This window comes from Babylonia areolata, chromosome 1 (assembly GCF_041734735.1).
Source record: "Babylonia areolata isolate BAREFJ2019XMU chromosome 1, ASM4173473v1, whole genome shotgun sequence".
Classification (NCBI taxonomy): Eukaryota; Metazoa; Mollusca; class Gastropoda; order Neogastropoda; family Buccinidae; genus Babylonia; species Babylonia areolata.
This window is the reverse complement of record NC_134876.1, coordinates 13,267,599-13,277,598: the sequence shown is the minus strand read 5'-3', so window position 1 is coordinate 13,277,598 and position 10,000 is coordinate 13,267,599. Positions and strand designations below refer to the sequence as shown.

The 10,000-nt window shown below is 41.9% G+C and overlaps 1 protein-coding gene across 3 annotated transcripts in view; it reads left to right on the top strand.

The window, feature by feature from the left end:
• The window catches only part of LOC143279811 (substance-K receptor-like), a 226,783-nt gene that overhangs the window by 178,152 nt on the left and 38,631 nt on the right, over window positions 1–10,000 (top strand). The gene's annotated exons all lie outside the window — the stretch shown is intronic.

The following is a 10,000-nucleotide window of genomic DNA, read 5'->3' as shown; positions in this document are numbered from 1 at the left end:
GGGTTAAAAAAAGAAAAAGAAAAAAAAAGTCCTAACCAGATTCGAACCCCGCGTGTTCGGGTGAGAAGAAACTGTCTTACCCATTACACTATCGTGGCTCCTTAACTGACATCTAAAATTTCGTATTTGAACATACTTTTTTAAAGGGCGATAAATCAATTGCGGTATTCGCAGTGAGAACGCTGTTTAAATCATATTATTCTGGTGTATCTTGGGAATTCAAAAAATCTTTAAGGGCAATAAAAAATTATTTTTAAGTTCGCGGTAAAGAAGACGTGGCTATCGCCGCAATCACACTGCAACATTTAGCCGTTTTCTCTAGATCTAGATAGATGTACAAGTTTAGCTACACCCGCCGGGTATGTAGTACGACACGGTCGATTCAGTTTCTCTTTTATGTTCATTCTAGTTTTATAGTTTTAAAGTTGATATGAAAATTTAGTATTTTTTTAAACTAATAACATGTAGAGCCAAGTACAAGTACTTCTAAATGTCGTCAAGACTGGAAATTTTTTCGTTTCATCAATTCAGTGGTATTAACTCGCATGGTTTACAATTTTTAACTGTGAATTCCGACTGATTCTGTGGATATTTTTATGGCAGTTTGGGGCATAATCCAATAAGTGATGAGGAGTTCACAAATCTTTCTCTGAATAAATATTTAACGGTCTCCTTCTCCAACTTTCCATCACATGTTATTGTGTATTCTCCATTGAATATAGGATTGAACGGGCAGGTCAACAACTTGAAACAAAATGGCGTCGTTCGCGTTTGCGAATAATATGAGCACGCGCTTTGAATGTGTATAAATATGTGTATGCAGTTGATTTTTGCCCATGACCTTCAGGGCTCAGCCAATAGATCTATAAAGTCCACTCGTCGTATTGATTTTAGTATTTTCCGAAAAAGACCACTTGGGCGAATGAACATAGTGAAAGCCCTGAACACAGAGTAAAACACACAAGCTTTTTATGTATTGAGTATAATTTCAAAATGTAATGTTTAAGATGAGAAAGATCAGTTTAAAGCAAATTAAGTCCCCTAGCATTAATTACGATTAATTTCCCTTTTTTACTATCTGCACCAAAACGTTTGCAAAATAAATAAAACTTCCATGCTTAGCAAAAGAAGTTCCTGTTTGAACAAAAAATGATAATAATGACTGCTCTTGTTGATGTGTCAGAACATCAGATCAAAGTGCGAAGTTTAGAAAATAAGAAAAATATAAATATAACAGTAAATGCAGTTTGCATATAATTTGGCTTTTTTTGTGCCCATCCCAGAGGTGCAATATTGTTTTAAACAAGATGACTGGAAAGAACTGAATTTTCCCTATTTTTATGCCTAATTTGGTGTCAACTGACAAAGTATTTGCAGAGAAAATGTCAATGTTAAAGTTTACCACGGACACACAGACACAGACACACACACACACACACACACACACACACACACACACACACACACACACACACAGAGAGAGAGAGAGAGAGAGAGAGAGAGACAACCGAACACCGGGTTAAAACATAGACACTTTGTTTACACAAGTGAGTCAAAAGGAATTTATAAAAAAAACATGGAAAGGGGTACCAAGTAAATTGGGTAGAGGGGAGGGGGTGAAGAAATCTCTCTCACGTACAGACCTACCCAACTCATTGATACGATGTGTACCACTGTAGCATCCCAGGCTGCCCCCCTCCCCGGAAACGGTCCCCGGGGGACAATTTGACCGCTGGAAATGTCCCCAGGGGATTTTCTCGCCGTTCCTAATGTCCCCTGCGGACATTTTCAGCGGCCAGAATGTCCCCGTTCTTGCATTTTAGCCTCGTTCTGAAATGCCCCCCCCCCCCCCGAAAATGTCCACCCCCAAAAATCCCGCCCTCTTTCTGCGCTCTCTCTCTCTCTCTCTCCCTCTCTCTCTCTCTCTGTTTTTCTTAACCACCACACCCACCCCACCCCACACACAGACATACACAAACACGCACATACACATGCACGAACGAACGAACACACACACACACACACACACACACACACACACACACACACACACACACCACGTGCTCGCAGAACGAGGCTAAATCGCAAGAAGGGGGACATTTTGGCAGGTGAAAATGTCCGCAGGAGATATTATGAACGGCGAGAAAGTCCCTTGCGGACAAATTCCAGCGGTCGAATTGTCCCCCGGTGGACGTTTCCAGGTGGCGGACAATATGGGATACTACACCACCTCCAATACAGAACGCAATGAGTGTTGGACGCGTGTCTTGCCGAGGGATGCCATGGAAAAGAGGCCAGCAGTCCAACTACATACACGATGTTGATGAAATTAGAAAAAAAAAAAAAGATTGCCAGCTCGTGTTCTAGGTGTTCAGGGCAAGGTTGTATGATTTACGATCCTCGCGGTGCCGAGTTCTGCTTTGCGTTAAATTGTTTTTAGACTCTTACGGAATTTTGCTTGACGAAGGAAATTTTCTTTGCACTGCTAAGAACTCCTGTCTAGCCTTGTTTCACCCGTCTGCCTGTCTGTGTGTCTGTCTGTTTGTCGCCTCCTTCGTTTCCTTCAATGATGTCCATGATAAAACTCATCCTTTTAATCAAGTTGTGCAGATCCTGCGCGCGCGCTTACACACACACACACACACACACACACACACACACACACACACACATACATACACAGCGCACGTGCACACACAGACGCACACGCGCACGATCGATAATAATAATGGTAATAAACGAGGGGGAGAGTGAATGAGACACACAGAGAGGGGGGGGGGGGGGGTGATGGGAGAAAAAAACATACATGCTGTTCACAGATCATAAACGAGAGAGTGGAGTTACAGAGAGACACAGACAGCCAGACAGAAAATGAATCACACGTTGTAGACCAGAGACGGACAGACAAAAAACAGGCAGACAGAGAGACACACAGAATGAAGGAAAGAAAACTTACAGATACAGCGACAGGCAGAGAGACGGGGAAAGGCCCAGGCCTGTCCAAGTCCCTTCATTACCAACCACCAACGAAAAGTATGCGAGTATGTTGAGTGTGCTGGTGGATGGGGGTTTCGGGGGTGGGGGGGGGGGGGGGTAGGATGCGGGTGTGAAGACTTGGAACGAAGCATCATAGCCTTCAGGTTGCTGTGTCCCCGGCATAAATTATTCTACCCGGCATTGCTGGGATAGCTGACTGTCGTGTTCGGCACGCGCTGCTTCTGTATCGGGTTCTCCGCTCCCCTGCCACCCATTCCGCCGCCGCCTCTACTGCCAGCTTTATCCGCTCTGTGGAATTCCTCTGTTAACTCAGGTGTGCGTTCTGTGCTTTAACCTGCCAATCTCCGTGTGCTATCTCTCTCTCTCTGTCTCTCTCTGTGTCTGTCTGTCTGTCTGTCTCTCTCTTTCTCTCTCATCTGTGTGTGTGTGTGTGTGTGTGTGTGTGTGTGTGTGTGTGTGTGATCATATCCAAGTGTGTATGTGTCTCTCTCTCAACTCATCTCTCCCCAATATCTCCCATATGTCTCTCTGTCTGTCTGTCTGTGTCTCTCTCTGTCACTCTCTCTCTCTCTCTCTCTCTCTCTCTCTCTCTCTCTCTCTTTCTGTGTGTGTGTGTGTGTGTGTGTGTGTGACCATATCCAAGTGTGTGTGTGTGTGTGTGTCTCTCTCTCTCAACTTTTGTCTCCCCGATGTCTCTCTCTGTCTGTCTCTGTCTCTCTCTCAATCTCTCTTTCTCAGACCATGTCTTACTCTCCTCCTTTCATCCTAGCTCTGAAAACATTGGCTGGCTTAACCTTTGAGAGACAGTTAGAATTGTCATTACCATCATCATCAGTGTCATCATCAAGTCATATTACCTCTCCTCTTCCAACTCCTCCTTCATCAATCACATCATCAGTACCATCATCTGACACCATCGCCATCACCAGCGACGCGGTCCCACAAACACAAACCAAACCCGCGCACCCCTCCCTTCCCATCTCCCTCCCCTCAACACACATCAACAAAAAGATTTCATCTCCTAGCATAAAGACTACTGGCGTCATTATCAAGCTTCACCCTTTCGTCAGCAGACTCGCTTGATGGCGCTCAGAAAGATGATGGATAGCAAAGAGGAGAGAGAGGGACTGGGAGAAAGAGAGAGAAAAAGAGGGAGACAGAGAGAGAGAGAGAAAGAGAATAAGAGAGAGACAGAGAGAGGGAGAGAGAGTCTGGCGCAGATGTTCAAGCGTGCACCAGAAGACCTCAAATGTGGCCCATCAAAAGGCCTTCAAGAAGTGGCTGTGGCTGTGCCAGACAGCAGAGAGTGCTTGCTATGGGGACCACTTTCCTTGTTATGTGCATCAATTCCCGTAAGTTTCTGGTCCCAAGGTCGACACTGAGAGTTAAAGGGGGCAGGGTGGGGATGCATGCAACAACACTCAAGACGTTGTACAACGTGTGTGTGTTGGGGGGGGGGGGGGGCGGTAGGTGGAGGTGAGATTTGAAAGAGATGAGTCAGAGAGAAAATCAGGATTTAATGTGTGTGTCTGCGCGCGCGCGCGCGTGTGTGTGTGTGTGTGTTTGAAAGAGAGAGACAGTGAGGAGGATTATGATTCAGATTTTGAGAGTCGATAAGGGGCTGACATGTTGACGAGTCAAACACACACACACACACACACACACACACACACACGAGACGGGGTTTGGTTTTTGTTGTGGTTTTTTTTTGTTTGTTTGTTGTTGTTGTTTTTTGGTTGGGTTTTTGTTTTTTTCTAAACAAATTGGCAGGGAATGACTTCTTGAAATACAGTATTTGCACTCATGACACGGTGCATACAAGCCTACGCCTTTTAGTCGTATTGGAAGAACTGCCAAACGCCCAACTGAATGCTAAAGACGTGGATGGGAGGGAGCTCAAAGAACCACTTATCTCTGAAAGTTTCGGGTCTACGGCCCACTTGGCCCACTCTCCACTTGAGTTGTTATGCCTGACCTTTTCACTGCCATCGACAGTAAAGTTAAGGAAGGCATGTGGGTGTTGTATTTTGCAGGATAAAAGACCACGTTCTCTCGTTGTCTAAGTATATATATATATATATATATATATATATATATATATATATATATATATATAATATATGTGTATATATATATATATATATATATTGATTTCTTCGCTTAGCCATATCATCACTGGAGGTGAGTGTCGACGTTAAGCCTGAATTCATTTAAGAATTATCAAAAGCAAGAAAAATAAAATTAAGTATGATTTGCAGCACACGCCAATTGGCAGAAGAAAAAAATGCCACGGAATTTGTTTCTTTTTTTTTCTTTCTACTTTTCTTTATTTTTGTGATTTTTTCCCAGCTGTTTCCGGCTGCTGTCCAGTCCAATCGATCTGTCTTCCTTCAAGAGCAGTGCCGACACTGTAGTAGATTTATTATCCGCTCTACCGCTTGAGCACAGAATGGCTGTCAGCTCGGGTAGGATGAGTTTTACGGCTGGACAGACCTTCCAAGTGGTCATGGCTCCCAGCACAGCGTCCTGTCGGGTAAGGGTCACTAAATCACAGTAACCCTGCCAGTAACTTCACTTCAAACTGCCACCAACTTTCTTCATACGTCATCAAATGGAGACACTTGATTGATTCGATGATTGATTGAAAAAGAAGCTTTATTGTTGTCCCTTTGGTCCTGGAAAGTTGGAGAATATTGGCGGCAGTACGCAGGACTGTGGACGATTTCGATCCATGCAAGAGTTGGAATGGTCCGCCGTGCCGTGCCGTGTTCTTCAGTCGATACATTTATTTGGTATCTTTACAATAGTTATTGAAAGCTGGATCGATGGCAACAAAGACGGTTTTGTCGAGTTCCAAAAACCGGAAGAACAGAATCACCTAACGAGATGGGTTCTAGCAATGAAAAAACTGTACAGTTTACTAGGAGTATAAAAAGAAAAAGGTGACTGGATTCCTGAATAGAAAAGAGCAATATCGTGTACACTGGTAAAGGTATGTGGCACACCCTTCAGCCCTCTGCCCTCCTCCTCCTCCTCCTTTCCCTTTCCACGCAACATGCGTACTCATAATAATCTTCAGCTGAATGACACAGACAAACAGAGAAATCACACACACACACACACACACACACACACACACACACACACACACACACACACACACACAAATAAAACGGAAACAAAACACACTCCATTCCCGCTGTATATAGGACAAATATCTTTGTAACCCTGAATCTACTCATGCTGGCTTCGAAGATGCATATAATCTCCCTGATGTTCCAAACAGGTACGTCACGGAAAAATCGCACTTGATGTATTTCTTTCATCTTCGCTTCCGGTTTTCTGTTACAATGACAGACGGAAAGAAAGAAGGAAACGAGAAGCAGAAGATAATCAACCAGCCAGAGTGGAGTTAAATGAGGGAATGAAATGGAGGATGAATGACCGAAGGGGTGAAAGAGTAAATAAATAAGAATGTGGGTAGAGAGAGCGAAGGAGAGAAAAACAGAGTGGGAACAGGGGGATTGTGTGCGTAGTGGATCACAGAGAAAAAACCAAGCACGAGCTGTTCATGAAATAGAGGGTGGTTGCGCTTGCATATATGCGCGTGTGTGTGTATGTGTGTTTGCGCGCGCGTGTGTGTTCCATTTTTGAGGTGTCGATATGGTAGCCATTATGATCATCAACAGATTGATTAATTAATTTGATTGTTTAATTGGTTAACATACCTAGATGTGGATAATTTGAATGCGTTATGCATGTTCGTTCATTCGTTCATTGATACTCTGCATGATAGGGAACAAAATTAATTCATCCCCCAATAAAAATAAAAAAAAGAAAGAAAGAAATTGGTGATGATCCAACCTTGGATAGAAACTAGTGACAGAGCGGAGCATGGTGGAGAAACAGACAAGGAGAAAGAGAGAGAGGAGAGAGAGAAGAGGGAGACAGACGGATAAACAGACAGACAACCTCATCTGATCGGCCATGGTTTCTCTTCCCTCTCCATCGTTCCCCTTGGCAGCGATGACGCCGGGCCGGGCACTAGAAATAAACCTTATCTTTCGTTACGCTAACGGGTCAGAGAGCGCCGCTTCATGATCGTCATTTGGCGCTGAGGCCCCCATAGAAAAGCTGATCCACCTAACAAACCACGATTCGGATGCTTGCGATACTTGGACAAAACTTTGTCAGCTCGTCTGCCTGTGTGTGTTTTCCCTCTCTCTCTTTCTCTGTCTGCCTCTGTCTGTCTGTCTGTCTGTCTCTCTCTCTGTCTCTCTCTGTGTCTGTCTGTCTGTCTGTCTGTCTCTCTCTCTCTCTCTCTCTCTCTCTCTCTCTCTTTCTAGCTAGCTAGCTAGCTAGCTGTCTCAGTTTATGTCTCTGTCCCTCTATCTTCTTCTCTGTCTGCTTGTGTGTGTGTGTGTGTGTGTGTGTGTGTGTGGTTGTCAGTTTCTGTCTTTTTGTCTGTCTGTCTGTCTGTCTGTCTGTCTGTCTGTCTCTCTCTATCTATCTATCTATCTATCTATCTATCTATCTATCTCCTTCCCACTCTCTCTCTCCGCTTCTTTTCAGCCTTTATTATTAGTTGTTGTTGTCCTTCTTTAATAGAATATGTTAATTTTGATCTAGTTTACGTGTTCTTTCTTTTTACTTCTTCTCCTCTAACTTATGTGTGTGTTTTTGTTTTTGTTTTTTTTCCTTTTCGCTTCTCCTCCACCTCCTGCTCCTGCTTCTCCTTTTTAATTCCCCCTAACTTTCCTTTTATCGGGGCAAGATAAAAGGAATCTTTTAGCTTGACCTTTTACCCTCAATGAATATTTCTACTTTGAGTTCCCCCCACCCCTTCTCTCTCTCTCTCTCTCTCTCTCTCTCTCTCTCTCTCTCTCTTTCTCTCCCTCAGTGGTGGATGTGTTTGGGGTTGGTTTTTTTGGTAATGAAGAACAGTTCGAATTAGACATGAGAATCTTATTTTGGTTGTAGCAATGTTAATAGAAATAGCTAGTGACTGAAGCTGTTGCAGTTTTTGCACAGTGACATTGGCAGTATGGTGGTGGTGGTAGTGGTAGTAGTAGTAGTAGTAGTAGTAGTGTTTATACGCAGGTTATGTAATTGTTAAATCTCTTCTAAGGGACATCTGAACTATCGCTTTAAATAAAGATGTCTTTTCTTTTTTTTTTTAATTATCCTATAACAGCTGTAATTTAGCGAATATTGCCTCGTCCACACGCCACGACGTCTACTCAAAGAACACGGTAAAATGCAAACAGAAGGAAAAACGTCTGATTCAGTGGGTTGAGACAACATGATGTATCCAGAATTACGAGGCTCCCATGTTGACGCCGATTTGGTTCTTAGTCATTTGTCTTGGAACGTTGAATAGTGCCGAAGCCACCAGCATTTCATCCCCCACCCCACCCCCTGTTATTGTTATGTGTATCTCTATTATACATTGTTTCATATTCACATTGGTATTTGATAACATACACAGTGTATGCTCATATATGTGTGCGTGTGCGAAAGAGAAAGGGAGAGAGAGAGTGTTCAAAATGGAAACTAGTGGTTAATGTAAAGAAAACTAGAGTGATGATATTTAATACTACAAACAAGCTGAAGCCTCTTTATGAGTTTCGTGATGCATATTTGGATGTTGTCGATTCTTTTAAATATCTTGGTATCGAATTTAATAGAAATGAAACTTTTTACAAAGCTAAAAAAATTATTTATGAACAGGCTCAAAAAGCTATGTTTTCGTTACTTCATTCGGCCAGAAATCAATATTTACCATATCGTTCTGGACATGTACCAATCTATGACTGTTCCTATTTAGTTGTAGGTGCAGTATAAATATGGCGTTATGAAAATGTAGATACACTTGAAAAATCAGATTTGAAATTTTTGAAACGCTTGTTCAGACTGAACACTAATACCATGACCCAAATTATTATTGGAGAAACTGGTATTTATCCAATTAGTGTGTTAGTGAAAATGAGATTAATTCGATTTTGGACCAGCTTAGTTATATCAAACACAGAAAAACATTCTGGGAAAATATATTTGATATTACTTGATTTATATCGAAATGGTATTTATTCTTCAAAATGGATGAGTTATATCAGACAAATTTTAATAGAAACGGGGTATGACTGTGTTTGGGGTGCTCAATTCTTCTCAGAGAGGGAATCTTTCTGCAAGAATATCAACATTGCTTTGAGAGATAGTTTTCAAAATCAAAGGAGACATGCTCTAGAGGCGAGTAGTAAATGTTTGTTTTATAGAAATTTCAAAAGTGGATTTGGTAGAGAAAAATATATAGTCAAATGCCTGATAATTACGTTATCAGCTTCTTCAGATTTCGAAGTGGTAATCATAAGCTGGAAATAGAAACAGGGAGACACAAAGGCATACCACGAGAGTTACGGCTTTATAAGGTTTGTAACATGTCTGTGATTGGGGATGAATTTCATTTCATAATGGAATGTCCCAATTATGGTCAGTTACGAAATAGATATGTTCCTAAAAAGTATTTGTCTCCAAAATCGGTTTTTAATTTTTTTGTAATATGCTCAAAGGAGGCAAAGGTCATTTTAGCTGTAAGTAAGATGATTAGATTTGCAAATGTTGCCTAGCTAAAAGACATTTGTGTTTTCTCAACTTTTATGTGACATTGTTGTGTATTTGGAAATGTTTGTTCTGGGCATGAAAACATTATTTTGCAGTAATCCTCCATACTCCAATAGGAGTGAAAGGATAATTAAAACTTGTGTGTGTGTGTGTGTGTGTGTGTGTGTGTGTGTGTGTGTGTGTGTGTGTTCTCTATGTTTTTTTCACATGTAGTTTATCAATACCATGCTTGTGCCTATATATATATATATATATATGTGTGTGTGTGTGTGTGTGTGTGTGTGTGTGTGTTATTACCATGTTTGTTCCTTTATATAGTATTGTGGAAGCATGTTATGACTTTAAAGTAGCATTGTGTAGTGTTTGCATGCAGTGACATATA